General features: G+C 40.4%; 1 protein-coding gene and 1 pseudogene across 1 annotated transcript in view; one reads left to right on the top strand and one right to left on the bottom strand.

Moving 5' to 3' along the window:
• CERS6 (ceramide synthase 6) overlaps positions 1–16,279 on the bottom strand; it is a 296,631-nt gene that overhangs the window by 268,238 nt on the left and 12,114 nt on the right. The window lies entirely within an intron of this gene.
• On the top strand, positions 6,469–6,712 carry LOC105941974 (small ribosomal subunit protein eS27-like; annotated as a pseudogene).

Genomic DNA, 16,279 nt, shown 5'->3' with positions numbered 1-16,279 from the left:
TTACAATAGTTAAGCCATTACAAAACTTCTTAGGCATAGTTATTTTATAATCAGCTATTCCAATCATCTGACACTTCATTTTTATTTCAATTTAAAGATTAGTTCTAACAAAGAGAAACCTGATAATTGTGTCAAATGTACACTGCCTCCAACCTGGAGAGCTTTATGAAATTCAAAGAAAACAAAAGTTTAAAAATGAGCCTGGCAAATTGAAAACCTGCTTTCAGCTCCTTGCCACTACATTGATCAAAGATAGTCTGAGCCTCCAGTTGTGCAAATGAAAACCAGAAACTCCTCTCAGCAAATCCCCCCAGACAAATTCTTGATTGCAACGCTTTGAAGTTGACACAGCTGAAATCAGATTTTTGTTTTGCATGAGTTATGTACTACAGCAGAACAGAAGGAAGACCACTCAGAAAAGGACTCACTGTATGAGAAAGCTACAGGCATAACTTGTTCTCTTTACTTTCTGGGAAGCCGACATTCTGAACCCAGTAAGAGACCCACAGTGGTGGTGATTTCAGCTTCTCTGGGTATAGCCCCCAAACCCAAGGCATCTAATGATGGTCCAGGCCTCTCACTCATCTCTTGGTGGTCCTTAGCCCAAGAATTTCCAACTGAATTGATCGAATCCATCATCACTATCTAAATACTATAAGTAAGTGGGACATTAATGTTCATTTTCATTCATTTCAATTAAATCAAGAAAAATACAACAAAAGCTACTTTAGTTTCTGATTACGGTTCACAAACTACCATCACTCAATATTCTGCAAGTTTCTTCTGAAAGCCTCACTTAATTGTTTTCCTCAAACATTGATTCAACCTTGAATACCATAGTTTATTTTAGCATTAGTGTTCTTTCAATTCTAAGAATCAAAATTGCTCATATTTATTTAATTGTTAATGATTTCTTTACTTGAAAAGCAGGAAGAGAAAAACAGACAAGATCTCTTATTCTCCAGGTAACACCCCAACAACCAGAGTGAGGCTAGGCCAAATCTAGGATCTGGAAAATCCATCCTGGTCTCCCACATGGCTGGCAGCGTTCCACCTGCTTGAGCTACCACCTGCTCCCTCCCATGAGTCACATCAGCAGGCAACTGGAAACAGAAGAGCCAGTATTTGAACTTAGGCACTCCAACAAGGAATGAGAGTTTCTCAAGTGATGTCTTACGGTACTAAATGCCTGCTTATTTGTTAGATTTCTACCATCATGCTACCATCATGAAATACCTGAGGCTGAGTAACTTATTTCTGAAAAAACAAACAAACAAAAACCAGCTTTTTGTCCAAGGCTGAGGCTCCTGATCTGCATAGTTTCATGCTGGCTGAGTGCCAAGCCTGCCTAAGGTGTAGGAGCAGGGAGAATGCAGGGAATGTGTCTCTACACCATCTTCTCCTAATGCCATCAATATCCAATCAGTGGGGCCCCAGCCTGATGCTTTATCAAATCCTCATCATGCTCCAAGGCCTCACCTCTCAACACCAACCAGATTAAGCTTCCACCCTTGTAATACTTCATAATGGGGATTAAGTTTCAACATAGGAACCATTGGGGATTTTCAAATCATATCCAAATCACAACAGGGTCCCTAACAGGGGGTTAGGGTCTTTTTTTTTTTAATTTTTTTTATTGTATTTTTGTTGACAATATTTACATAGTTAATTACGGTAAAAAAAAAAAAGGTTCAGGGGTATAGGGAAGTGGGTAATAGTATTATGTCCATATTGTTTCCATCATGTATCTGAGGTAAAGGGGGGTATTGACGGAGAAGCCCCACCCAGTTTCCCACCCACCCCAAGTCCTGGATGTGGGGCATGCTCTGAGATCCTTGTTCTTTTAAGAACCTTTCAACAATGCTGATAAAGGTTCCTCAAGGTTTATTCCAAAAATTCAGCCTAGGCTTAAGTTGTTTGCTAAAGGGAATCAATTTTACACCAAAATTATATCTAAATTAAACATATTCAAAGTAATACAATTTCAGATTCATCAAGACCAAAGAGGAGAATAGATGCTCATGTGTACCTATGAGTAGTTTGTTAGCTCAATGAGTAAACCATCTTTGGGCAAAACAACTGGTTTTTCACTTGGGTGTGATTTCGATGTTATTCCTACTTAACTCACATAATCAGCTAACCATTTATTTCTTAATACTAAGGTAAAAACCAAAATTAGCATGCAGGATTATGAGGCAAAGTTATGGGAACTTGATGTACTCCTGAAAGCCAGCTTTAGACCTGGGGCTAGACAACATGAACCAGGATTTATAATACTCTGTTTACACCTAGAAGTCCCAATCAGCTACAGACTATCCAACTTGACCAAGAAATCAAACATTGGGCCCGGCGCGATAGCGTAGTGGTTAAAGTCCTCGCCTTGCACACCCCAGGGTCCCATATGGGTGCCAGTTCTAATCCCGGCAGCCCTGCTTCCCATCCAGCTCCCTGCTTGTGGCCTAGGAAAGCAGTCAAGGATGGCACAAAGGCTTGAGACCCTGCACCTGTGTGGGAGACCCAGAAGAGCTCCTGGCTCCTGGCTCCGGATTGGCTCAGTTCCAGCCATTGTGGCCACTTGGGGAGTGAATCACCGGACAAAAGATCTTCCTCTGTCTCCTCCTCTCTGTATATCTGCCTTTCTGATAAAAATAAATAAATCTTTTAAAAAAAAGAAATTAAACATCTTCAGAGCAAAAGAATGTTGTTTAATTTTAAGCTCAGCTTATTGCTTATAGCTTGCAATCGTCACTTTTTTCAAATGACAAGTTCATTGAAGATCCCCCATGCAGATGCTGCCCTGGGAATGGGGCCCAGGTTGGTACAAAATATTTGCAGAAGTGATGCTTTAGTGCTATACATTTTTGGCTACCTATTCACAGTGGGCCTAGCTGCCAAGGCACTGTTGTTTTCTGTAACATGCAGGGTCCTTTTTTCTGTGTCTTTCTAAGGAATCCACACTCACACCAGGACTTCCATCCGTAATTTAGATTCCCCAACAGAGTCTAAATGGTCACTTTGATTCTAACTTGAACTTATGTATTCTGTGTTATGTTGACTTTCCCAAGTCTAAGTTGTTCACCCTTAATTGAGTGGCCTGCACCCTTACACTACACCTTTGAAATATGCTGGTGAGTTAGAGACACCCAGAGAGAACAGAAATTCAAAAGGAGCTGCTATTCCTGGGGGCGAGCACAGTGACGCAACAGGCTAATCCTCCACCTGCTGGTGCTGGCATCTCATATGGACACTGGTTCATGTCCCAGATGACCTAAGCCCCTGGGTCACTGCACCCACATGGGGAACCAAAAAGAAGCTCCTTTGAACCAGTCCAATTCTGGTCATTGTGGCCATTTGGAAAGTGAACTAGTGGATGGATGGAAGGTCTCTCTGTCTCTCCTTTTCTCTCTGTAACTCCGGTTTTCCAAGTAAAATAAATAATTTTTAAAAATTACTTCTGATCCTCTGAACACATGTATCTCTCATCCTATACTTGGCTGAGCTCCTAGACAACAGTTCTCAGGTACAGCAGTAGCATTGGATACTTAACCTGAGCAAACATAATCTGAAAAAATGAAAAAAAAAAAAAAAAAAAGAACACAGAACTGACAGTTAATCTACCTGTTTCTGATCCTAACTCTTACTAAGCTCACACCACTGTGTGATCTTGTACAAGTCAATAACCTCCAGCTTTATTCTCTCATCTGCAAAACTCCAGACTTTTGTATTTCAAAGTTCTCTTTCAGCTAAGAGTCTATGATTGCATACCGCCAAAGCAAACACTAAGGGAGCTCCTGGGCATATTTAAAGGCTTAAGATATCATCTATTGTTATCCACTCATGCCATTTCTCCCCTCCGTTAGTATGGACAACTGAACGCCAACTATGTACTCTAAGGCAAAGGCACTGGGAAGATTCCCTACACACTTATACTCTTAGGATAGCTGAATGAGCACTTCAGTGTCCATCATGTCTGAAAACTCATCTGTGCCAACTCCTCTTACAATTTTAAAGAAGCAGAATCCACTGGCTGTGCTAGGGCATCATTGAGCATATTCCTGCACTCGCTCAAGTCCTCATCATCTGAAAGGCAAATACAATCTCCATCACGCAGCATCAAAGGGATTCTTTATAACTGATCCAGGATCACAGCCTAATAATCCCTGGCAGTTGCAGAATTCAAATCAAACAGCCCTACTTGGAGCTAATCCACTCACGGGGGCATGTGTAACATTTCAGTCTTGAGAAAACCCTCAAATTACCCACCAGCCCACATGCATACAGTAAGATAGCCTAGTGCATTTAATGTCATCCACCATGTATGGTTTGAATATCATTTGTCCCCTATATTCTTGCAGACATTTAATCCAAAAAGACTTCTGTAATTGGCATAGAGATGCGGGGGGACTTAATCTGACCATGAGGTACAGAGGGGAGGCCTTTGGCAATTGATTAAATCACAGCAGGTCACTAGAGTGAGGACTCCCAGATTGAATTCTCACAGCTGTGAAAGACGGAGTGCTAAGCCACACCAAGACACACCTGCTGCCATTAACGTAGGATGCAGCTCTGGAGCTCCTTGACAGAGACAACTCCATGACTCCTAAGCTTTCCCATCAGGCTGGGTACCTGACCTTACCTGCTAGCCCCAAATAGCTCTGGAGGTTCAGTTGGGACTGCAGGATTGATTCAAAGTCTGTCTAAGGAACAGAGAGAGCTCCAGATTAAGTTCCCAAATCTAAGTGACTTCCCTCCCCATTCCCAGCCAAAGTACTGAATCACAGAGCTCTTGACCTTAGGGACACTGAGCAAAGTGACTAAAACAGGATATTAAGGGAACATACCCAAACTGAATAAGACCTTCAACCTTCTGCTCAGCTTTCAAATGCCAGAAGCAGACATAGCCCCTCCCTGCAGGTAAGGGCTGTTTTCCACAAAAACTGACTTGCTTGAGGAAGTATTCTCCAGGCAACATGTCATTTAAGCAGACCAGATAAAAATGTAAATCTTCAGCCCAGGGGAAATATCATAATTAATGTCCAAAGACAAATTGAAAACACACAGTATGCAAAAAATTAGAAATTTTTCAAAAAAAATCCTTTAAAAAGTTAAACACCCAAAAAGGCAAAAATATCAAATAGTTTTCAGATGAAATACAAGTGAATTTTAGATATGAAAATGAGCTGAAACATGACTTAAAAGCAAAATGAAATATCAGTTTTACAATCAGTGGAAATGTCAACAGGTACAGCCCCATAGGAAAGCAAATTGACAACCCCAGTAAAATGTAAAGTTGACCATAACAACTTCACAATAGGAATTTATTTAGCTGAAGTCATTCACATACAAACAAATAAAAATAGTTGTTGTGATATTGCTTTAGGAAATGACCTAAACATTCCCTAACAGGGGAGCAGTAAGATAAATTATGATAAATATATAACATATGCTATATTTGGTATATAATATACAAATAACATGGTAAAATTTACCAGAAAAAAGTAAAGATGTTAAAATAGATGAAATGGAAAAAAACACTAAAAAACATCATAGAGAGTTTGTGTTAAGTGAATTGTATGGGGAGATACATAGCTAGGAGTGAATGTTTGTGCCTTGGAGAAATTAGATGTTGAAGGAAATCCCCAGTGTGTTGGGTGAAGTGGGGCCCTGGAAGGTAATTAGCAGATGAAAATGGAACTTGGTCCTCCCGCCTACCCCCTCTCCTTGCCTCCACAATGAGGGTGCAAATTGAGAGGACAGCTGTCGGCAACCCAGGAAGAAGGCCCTCACCTGACCCTGGTTATGTTACTGCTTTGATCTTGTCTCAGCCAAAAATAACTTTCTGTTAGTTAAGCCACCCAGTCTGTGGAATGTCGCTGCACAAGCCCAATTTCACCAAGACATATGCTTGGATATGCAAAGCAGCTACACATGATTGCATCTCAGGAGAAGGTTTTATTTCTCAATGTACATTTCCTCCTATTGTGCCATTGGATACTTTTTCACTACATGTGAAAAAGTTTTCCTCCAAAGCGTCAAAAAGATAACAGAGTGAAAGCATAATGAAAAGCAGTGGTTGGAAATGATGAGCCCTATATGCACTCAAAACCCAGGAAAGGTGGATGCAATGGTGTGGATTTGGCCTGTGGCCCACAGGTCATTGTTTTGGAAGCTTGCTCCTCATGTGCAGTGTTGCGGCAGAGGGTTTTCCGGAGAGCATGCTTGCTAGGCAGTCACCTGGGACACCCACTCATGTGACACCTAGGCAGTTCCAGCAGAGCACTGTCACTGTACCCAGAGCCTGGCCCCTCCCAGTCTGTCTGGCTTCACTTCCACCACTGCCGCCCATGACAACGCAATCAGGACATCCCTCACCAGAGCTCCTGCCTCCACCAGGCCCTGGGGAGCTACCTAAACCTCATTGATTTCTAAGAAGCCTGCCTCTAGGCGCCAGGCTCACAGGCCACCAGCATGTCTCTGGCCAGAGATTGGCTGCATCCCCCCTTGGAGGAGGAAAATAAGCAAGGTAAAAAGGAACAGCTAGTTCAGAGTCCAAATTCTTTCTTGATGGATGTATGACGACCAGGTTGCTATAAGATCACCATGATGTGTTCCAACAGTGGTCCTTTGTGTGGTGTGCCAGCCTAGAGTAAGAAAGGCCCGACTCACAGTAGGATGTTCCTTTAGAAGAAAGCAATGCCAGCGATCCACGTAACCTCCTGGATTTGTGTTTTCTCACAGTAAGTCTTATCATAAATTCAATCACCCTAGTGAATCTACTAAGATAATGTAGTTTTGCTTAATTTTACAAGTTAACCCCTGTTTTGATGTCAGTTTTTCAACAAATCTGATTATGAGAAAAAAAAAAAGAAGTCTGCCCCTGGTATTTCATTACAGTGACCAAAAGCTAGTATAATAAGTTAATCTTTTTTGCTGCTGTTTCCTCCTATACTTGAAAAATACTAATGATAACACAGGTTTATTTCGGCTTATAAGTTTAAACTCTGAAGCTCCTACTGTGACCACTTACTTAACATAAATTTAAACCCCTGCTAACTTGTTGCCTTAAGCTTAGTCATTAGGAATACTGAGCACATACCTGCATCTGTAACTGCACTCCACATTGAAAAACCAAATATGACCCACAGAAGCATAAACCAAGCCGTATCAGGGATAGGAGTCAAATAACCTTGAAAGAGGTTTGCCTGAAGCAAATGAGCCTCAGAGCATGATGCATGCACCAAGGTGCTTTATGTGGATTTTCTAAAGCCAAGAAATATTAACAAGCTTCTAGCTACTTCTTGTAAATTTAAGCTCTCTTGGTGACAGCACTATAATTCAGCAAGTAAAGCCACTGGCAACACAGACTTCGATAGATGCCAGTTTGTGTCCTAGCTGCTCCACTTCCAACCCAGCTCCTTGTTCATGGCCTGGGAAAGCATTAGGGGATGGTCCAAGTGCTTAGATCCATGGACTCACATAGGCTTCTGGCTCCTAGCTTAAGCCTGGTCCAGCCTTGCCCACTGTAGCCATCTGGGGAGTGAACCAAAGGAAGGAACATTGATCTCTTACTGACTCTCCCTCTAACTCATTCAAATAAATGAATAAATCTTAAGTACGTATGTATATATGTGAATTAAAAAGTAAGATATTGCATATATTATCCATTTTTTACTAAAGTAATACTAGCAGCCTCATTTTTAAAAAATTCATCCATTAAGTATATTCAGTAAGTCTAAATTTTTGGTCTTGCTTTCCCTTATACTTTTGCCAAATCCCTAAGGAACAAGGCTGTTTTGGTTTTTTTTCCTGCTGTAACGCTCTATATTTAAAAAACAAAGAAAGAAAGAAAAGAAAGAAGGAAAAGGAAAACAATTTCCTAATACAAAACTATTTTGCCTGAATTCAAGTCTGGCTCTGACTCAATTTCATCTGCTTGCTAATCCACACACTGGCAGATGGCAAGTGACAGCCCAAGTACTTAGGCCCCTACCACCAATGTGGAAGACTCAGATGGAGTTTCTGGCTTGTAACTTCAGCCTGACCCAGCCTTGGCTCTTTGGGGGCATTTTGAGAAGTGGGAGATTCAATCTCTCTTTCTTTTTAACACATTTATAGTTACTTTTGAAAGTCATACTAGAATAGCTTAATGCTTAGAGAACAGCTTTATGTTCAAGTAGTCAAGATACATTTGTCATAATATCTATAGCTTAGTTTTCATGGTAGTCAAAAAAAAAAAAGACAAAATGTTAATCATTGAATTTGGTTGATAACAATCTACTGGCCATGAAATCATTCTTTTAGCTTTTCTCAATGTTTAAACATATTCATAAAGATCACAAAAGAATCATGTATTCCACCTTACAAGTATTTCTCTCTTTCCTAAGCAGAAAGGTGTTAGATTACATGGTGGCTAGGAGAAGGCAGGCAGGCAGCTGTCCTGAGAAAGAGTTCCTTCTCTTGAGTGAGGCCAATTCTTGGTTGTCACTTGCTAAGATGCTGAAAAGAAATTTTTCTGCCACCAGAGTAGTTAAACCAAAAGTGACTATTCTGATAATAAATTCCACAAAAAGAGAGATCATCTCCACTCCTTATTTCATACATGTGGTAATAAATTAAGGCTTTTGTTTTAAAAGAATGACATTGCAACATTCAAAACTATAAACTTAAATGGATTCCTGGTTATATTTTAAGATTATTGTTCCCATTTCCCTGGCCAAGAAAGAGTGATACAACGTCTCTTCATGCCAGATGTCATTACATCTCCTTCTTGGGCAGGCCCCCACGTTGCTCTTCTTTGGGCAAACCACCACGTTAAAATAACTATTTGCTTTTTTAGGTTATGATAGCTTATCAAACTACATCAAGAGGAGGACAACACGATAAATGGATTTTCTGATGTTTTGCTGGCAGGGGTAGTAAATGTGGGTAATTGTTCTTGAAAAGTTTTGACGGCATTTATGGAAATTTTAAGTTGCTCATCCTCAGACTGCTACAATTTTATAGATGCATTAATTTACAGGAATTTGCCTAAATACAGAAATGTCTATACCAAAAATGAAGTATATGACAGAACTTGTTTCCAATAGCTCATATAAAGAATTAGTTAAAGGAACTATGAAACACCAGTGATGGGATACTATGTTATCACACTGAAAGGAATAAAATGGGGCCCGGTGCAGTAGCCTAATTGCTCAAGTCCTTGCCTTGCATCTGCCAGCACCCCGTATGGGCACTGGTACATGTCCTGGCTGCTCCACTTCCCATCCAGCTCTCTGGTTGCAGCCTAGGAAAGTAGCAGAGGATGGGCCAAAGCCTAGGGACCCTGAACTCACATGGGAGACCTGGAGGAGGCTCCTGACTCCTGGCTTCAGATCGGTTCAGCTATGGCTGATGCAGCCACTTGAGGAGTGAACCAGTGAAGATGTTTTTCTCTTTCTCTCCTTCTCTCCGTAGATCTGACCTTCTAATTTAAATATAAATAAATCTTTTTAAAAAGGAATAAAATGGCTCTGTGTTTACTAACTGAAAAATCTTCAAGACATGACATTAGGTGAAAAAAAAGCAAGTTTGTAACAGGACTTAGACTATATCATTCATGCTTCAAGGAAAGTTTTTTTTCCCCCAAAATGCGTATATATGGAAATAAACATAAAAGTAGGTAAGTTCACTGAAAAACTCCGAAGAATGTACATTTTATACAATATATAGGAATATGTACCTATAAACATATAAGAGTAATTGGGAAAATTCATGAAAATTGGAATGAATGAAGGGCAAGTATTTGGCCTGGCAGTGATCAGGTGAAGCTGTCCAGCCGGGACTAGGTGCTGACCATGGACATGACTGCAGCTTCCCACCAAAGCAGATCCTGGGAAGCAGTATGTGATGCCCAAGAAGTTGCTGGATCAGTGCCACCAAGTAAGGGGTCTGGATTGCGTTCTTAGCTCACAGCTCCACCCTAAGATGGTCCACCTGTCAAATAAGTATTTTTTAAAAGTTTTTCTGATGCAAAAAGTTGAGACTCAAGATCTTCAAACAGCTTATGGAAATGTGTATTATGGAAAAAACAGGCATGAATAATTCCAGCTCTGATCACATTTAGGGATGAAAGTTATGGATGAAAATTCTCCTTTCCAACAGAAATTTTTGCCCAGGGAGATTGTAGACATATCATTAGGTACTTTTTAATTGGCATTTCTAAAGAGGATAGATAACTCTAAAATGTCCAAATTGTTTCAACTACTGACTTTTGTAATATTAATAATCACATTTGACATTTAAATACTTTTCAATCCACAAAATAGGTGGGAGGATTTAGGTACCAGCTCCACACTATCTCCCACATTAGAATACCTGCATTTAAATCTGGCTCTGGCTCTTGATCTTAGCTTCCTATTAACGCAGGTCCTGAAAGGCAAGAGTGACAACTCAAGTAACTGAGTCGATGCAGCTTCCTGTTCCTGGCTTCTGTCCCAGACAGGACACATGGGGAGCGCTCTCTCACTCTCCTCCTCTGCCACACAGACAAATAAAGAAATCTACAAAACAAAATAAAAATACACTAGAAAATAACAAATGGTTGCCACTGAAACAAAATTTCACCAAGAACATCATTATATTATAGACAAATTTCCAAGAAAACTGAATAAACACAATTCTTGCTAAAACTAATGTGAAAATCCCACTATCCCCAACATACATAAGTTGGAAGAAAATTGTTACAACGTTAGTCTCACTGCTATCCAAAAGCTCTGAAAATTTTGCAGCTTAATGCTGCAAAGCTATAGCCAAAGGCATCTTAAGGTTCATAAAAAACAGAAGTCATAGAATGCTATTTTATCAATTATTATTGTTAAAGAACAACATAGTATTATGCCACTCATGTGAAAATCAACAGGAGATTTTTACAAGTTGATTTTAAGATAAACTCTTGAAAGCGACAAGCAGAGTTAGCCAACATTTTTGGTTGATTTGAGATTAAAAGGCCTGGGTAGGAACCTGCATAATGTGTACACAAAAATTACAAAATGAGAAGAAGCTGAATGAATAACATAGTAATACACAAATGCATATAATACGAATTTTCAAAGAGATTTCAGGACATATAAATACTCTTCACAAAAAACACAAGGGTTAAACAAGCAGAGATACTAGAGTTCAGGAAAGTGATGATAAAACTACAGAAAGATGCACTAATAATGCAACAGAGGGTAAGATTTTTAGAAGACACAGAAGTGTTAAGAGCAATAGGAAAAAGAATAAAAAAGTGAAAAAGACATGGTAGTTAGGTATGAGGAAATAAATAAAACACATAAAATCAATAGTATCAAAATGCATATAGAGAAGATGCTGGACACGAACGGCAGACAAGAGAAATATATGTTTGGATGAACCTCTTAAATAGGGACATGAATTGAGGCTATAGCGAGGCAGAACAGAATACTTAGATACAAAAATCGGGGATTAGAAGGTACATCTTTCTAGGGTGAATGCAGTTTTTAAAATGCAAAGCACTGTAAAGTCTCAAGTATTGTATTTTCTAAACAAATGCAGTATCCTATGTCAAAATGTCTGGTTTTTCCAGATCCAAAAATATATGACTGCTTTGTATAAGCTGTGTTAAAATATCCACCTTCAGGAATGTCTACAGATTTATACAGCTGTCTCCTGCTTAATATCCTTAATTGGCTTTTAAAAATATGAAAACCCTGTATTCACATTGCCTTCTAGTGCCTACCATTATAAAGCATTCTTATTATAATTAATTAAGAGAGAAAGAAAACGGGTGCTGTGGTTACAGTTCTTTCTCATACTCATTTTCACTTCTCACATCCTCTTTCCAAGTCATTCTAAATATCATATTTGATAGTTAAATGCTTATCAGATTTGGGACACATGTGCATAGCAACGCATCTGTAAACTTAACACAGAGAACCAAGGTTCCATTTATTTCCAAAAGAAACCAGTGACCCCCCCATGGTTCACGGTTGATTCTCCTTTAGCCAAAATGCTTAAAACCAGTGGTATTTCTGGTTTTGTAGTTTGTTTTTGTTTTCTGTTTGTTTGTTTGCTTTGGATGTTGGGATATTTGCAGTCACCATACCATTTGAGTATCTTTTATCTAAAAATCTCAAGAAGTTTCACACCTTGGAAGCTTTTTGGATTTGTAGGTTTTGTTCACTATATTAGACCTTTCATCTTCATGCTGTGAGTAATTTTTCCTTAATTTTTCTCAATGTCTGAAGGCTAATAGGGAAGAATCTCCTGGGGTGCCAGTAATCTGTTTCCTTAATCTGATTCTCATTCATGAACATGTGGTATATTCTTGTTGTAATAATTCAATAAGCTATACATTTGGGCACAGCTTTGTGCATACTTCTGTATGTATGTTTTATTAACAGAACAAAAAGTTCACTGTAGAAAAACAAAACACTTGTCTGGCAATGTCGCGTGAACATTTGTTACACAATTGATGGTTACGCATTTGCATGCTGGGGTTTACAACTAATACAGCAACTGAACCAGAGTTTCATCAAGAGCAAAGCCAAAGTCAGGGCTCTGTGTTTCCTACTGTTGTATCCGAGGGTAGAGAGTCAGCTGGTGCGTCCTTCCTCTTCTCCCTCTCCCACCCAACCTAAACACTGGGCCTCAGGACCAAAAGGACTACATTTAGCTTCACCTGAAAAGATAACTATAACTTGCTGTCAACACCCAAAATACACTATTTTCTTCAGCAGTTATCATTCAAAGCAACGCCTTGATTCTTAAAAACTAACTCATCTTTCAAACAGAGCAATAAGACATGCCTGGTGATGCATCTAATTTAGAAAAATGTTAGACCATTTGAAAGGGCTGGAATTCCTTAGATTTGACACCTCAAATGCAGGGTAAGGCACTGGGCTGGAAAATGCAATGAGGACTGATGAAGAGAAAGGCTACTCAAGTCTATTTCTACATTTTTAATTTATTTTCTCAGGATTTGTTTGTTATTGGCAAGGTAGAGTGATAGGCAGGTTTTCCATTTCCTTGATAACCCGAGATAAAAGCCACGAAAGCTGCGTCAGGGCCATACATGTCTCCCAAATGTGCGGCAAGCGTTCGAGTGTTCCTAGTATTCTAGCCATCATTCATGGCTTTCCTGGTGTGTTAGCAAGCAACTGGATCAGAAGCAGACAATCTAATATCAGCTGGAAGTTTTTTCTCATCTTCAACTGTTCAAGAGAAGACTTACACTGTAAGAGAACACTGCCTGCCAATCATGAAACTGTGTTTTCAAAATATTCAGCATAATAACACAAATTTCTTTCTTTTTTATTGTAATCAGAAATCAAATGTAGAGGTGAGTGTGTGCTGCAGCAGATAAGGAATCTACCTTCTTCCTAATACAAAAACCTGGCTCAAGTCACTGGGTGCCTGCCACGCAGGTAAAAGATCCAGTGGAGTTCTGGGCCCCTGGCTTTGATTTGACTCAGTCCTGCCTTTTAAAGGCTTTCGAGGAGTGAATCAGCAGAGGATCTTTCTACATCTCTCCACCTTTCAAATAAATAAAAAGCAAATATTAAAATGTTTTAAGAACAGAAGTCAAACCCATAAATTTATTTTTAAAAACCGGACATTGTTTCATGTTACTTTTTACATTTTCTTAGGCATCAAAAAGTTGCTAAAAGTTCAGCTGAAAGCTATTGGCCACCCTTCCATGTGAATTTACAACAAATTTCTCCCCTAAGACATGTGAGTAAGTCACAGAACAGCTGGTAACCAGGACTCGGTGCCAAAAAGTAAAGGAGATTCCTTTGCCAATCAGGGAATTCCACTCACTCACTTTAGATCTGAAAAGAGTTGCTTCTGAGCGAGGGGGAGAGATGACAGGGAAGCAATGGAAAATTGGGATCCAGAAATTAAAGGAGAGAGAAGCCGTGGTCCTGATGGTCATTAGTAGCTAGCCCTCAGTCTAATCTTGCAGAACTTGATACTGTCCCTGCACAACTTGATACTGTCCCAGCTGTGGCATGAGGGAGAGATAGTGCTTGGTGTACATACTGACAGACCTGCTTGCAGCTTCCAACCCCAAAGCTGAAGACTAGCTGCTTGCTCCTTGGGCAACCTCAAAGCAACTGGAATTTCATAGCACTTCCCTCTTTAGACACCAAGTCCACTCGCATGTAAGTTTCACAAGCCCAAACCTCTCATAAACCACAGCTACCTAACATTAGCCCAAGCAAGCTTCACACAATGTAAAACTCACCACCACCATGAGCATAAACCACAGACGCAGAAAACCACTCGGCTGCCAGAATCCGCCCTAGAAATAAACGTTGGGTTAACAATCAACACCTGCATATCTATTTTTGTTCTCTTCCCCAGGCCCTTCCCATTCTGCAAGCAGCCATTTCAATGTGGGTGCTTCACATACCAGTCTGAACAGCTGCTGGGTAGAAAGTAGGAAAAAAGAAGTGCATCTTCTCAGAAACACAGCTACCACATTAGCTTAACAAGAACAGGCCAGGCACATCAGCAAGGCGCAATGCACTGATGGCCCTGCACATCAGCATGGGCACGCCGCCCTCAGAAGCTCCAAGCCACACTGAGCAAAGGGGATACCTGGAGTCACCTGGAAAAAAATCCATGGACTGCAAAGCATGGCTAAGATGGGGGGGGGGGGTGGAGGCAGTGCACCTAGGTTACCCGAGAGCTGCTTGCAGAAACCACCTTAAGTCACACTTCTGGAAAGGCAGAGCAGCTGTTTTGATTGTAAAATACTCCTGGCTAGTAACCAACCACTCCTGCTTTCCTGGACAATGATCATTCACCAGGAGCAAGGCTGGCAGTTCCCTGGCAGCCAGGTTCTGCTAGGACATGAGTGGCTGGCAGAGAGCAAGTCACTGCCTCCCAGGCTCCAGCAGCTCAGTACGCGACAGGGCTAGCAGGACATTTCTACTTCCTCCAGTCATTTCTCCAAGTGCAGGCTTGAGATTGTTTGAGCTCTGACACAGTGAGGGGCAGCTGGTGCTCCAGGGGTGCTGCTGGGAGCATTGTGACCTGGTGGAGGTGAGTGTTATCAATTGTTTAACACCAGCACCACACGGTGCTAATACGAGAGTAGCCTGACCTTTTGTCAATATTATTGTTTTTATACAGTAATACACTCCTGTCCATGTACCCCTAGCACACTGTCCCCCAGCACTACCTCCCACTTCCAAACATCATTGCTGTCTGACCCAAGGAGTTCTGAATGAGTATGTTTCCATTTCCTCTTTAACAGCAAAGTCTGTGACTATCAGAATTAAGACTGCTTTATGCAGAGCCAATGCTTTAGCAATTTCTCATTCTACAGACTGTGGTTTCATTTTTGCCTTACTTCCTCTTTTAAAAGACAACCATTCTAAAATGCCTTCGATCAATGACTCAAAAAAAAAAAGATTTTAAAAATTCACAAACTATATTATTCTGTGCACAGCTGGGTTTAAATCAGGTGCATTCAATCCCTTTGAACTAAACTGATCCCAGTTGGGTTAGCTATATCCACTCCAAGGGAAGTTCAGATTCCAGGTTGTGTAGGTGCATTTCTCCTGAAGAAAGAAAATTCATAAATACACAATTTTCAGCTAATTTTTTTCATTTCTTTTAAAAGATTTATTTATGTATGTATTTGAAGAGAGGGTAGGCATAATGACAGCAAGAATATCTTTCACTGGTTGTTTCACTCCTCAAATGGCTATAACAGGCAAGTCTCAACCAGGCCAAAATCAGGAGCCAGGAAACTCCATCCTGGTCACCCATATGGTTGGCATGAAGTTCAGGGCTGGTGCCATGACCTGCTGCCTCCCATGTTCACGAGGAGGAAGCGTGCCTAGAAGCAGAGTAGCCAGGACCCCAACCAGCACCCCGATCCGGCAGGCCAGCACTGAAGACTGATGCCTGACTAACTGCATCACAACACCAGTCCCATTTTAGCTAATTCTGAAGGACTGCATTTTCACAAATATAATTCCAATGCTGTTATATGAGATATATTTTTTCTTCAGAATCAAATCATAATAATCCATAAGCTTAAAATTCCAAAAGAAATCAATAAATGTCCCTCTTAAGACCTTCCTACGTCTAAGAGGCTCTCATTAGAAAAACTTCCTGAGCTGTCTTGTTAAAGCACAATCCCAGAAAAGTACGAATCGAGTGTAAGCTAGGCAAGGCCCAGTTCTTCACTGAGATGCTGGGGTTGTTTTTTGTCCATCATAACTGGTAGAATCAGAATCTTCCTTGGAAGAAAAATACAGAAGAG

This window comes from Ochotona princeps, chromosome 5, assembly GCF_030435755.1.
Source record: "Ochotona princeps isolate mOchPri1 chromosome 5, mOchPri1.hap1, whole genome shotgun sequence".
In the NCBI taxonomy this organism is placed as follows: domain Eukaryota; kingdom Metazoa; phylum Chordata; class Mammalia; order Lagomorpha; family Ochotonidae; genus Ochotona; species Ochotona princeps.
This window is presented reverse-complemented; position numbering and strand designations above follow the sequence as displayed.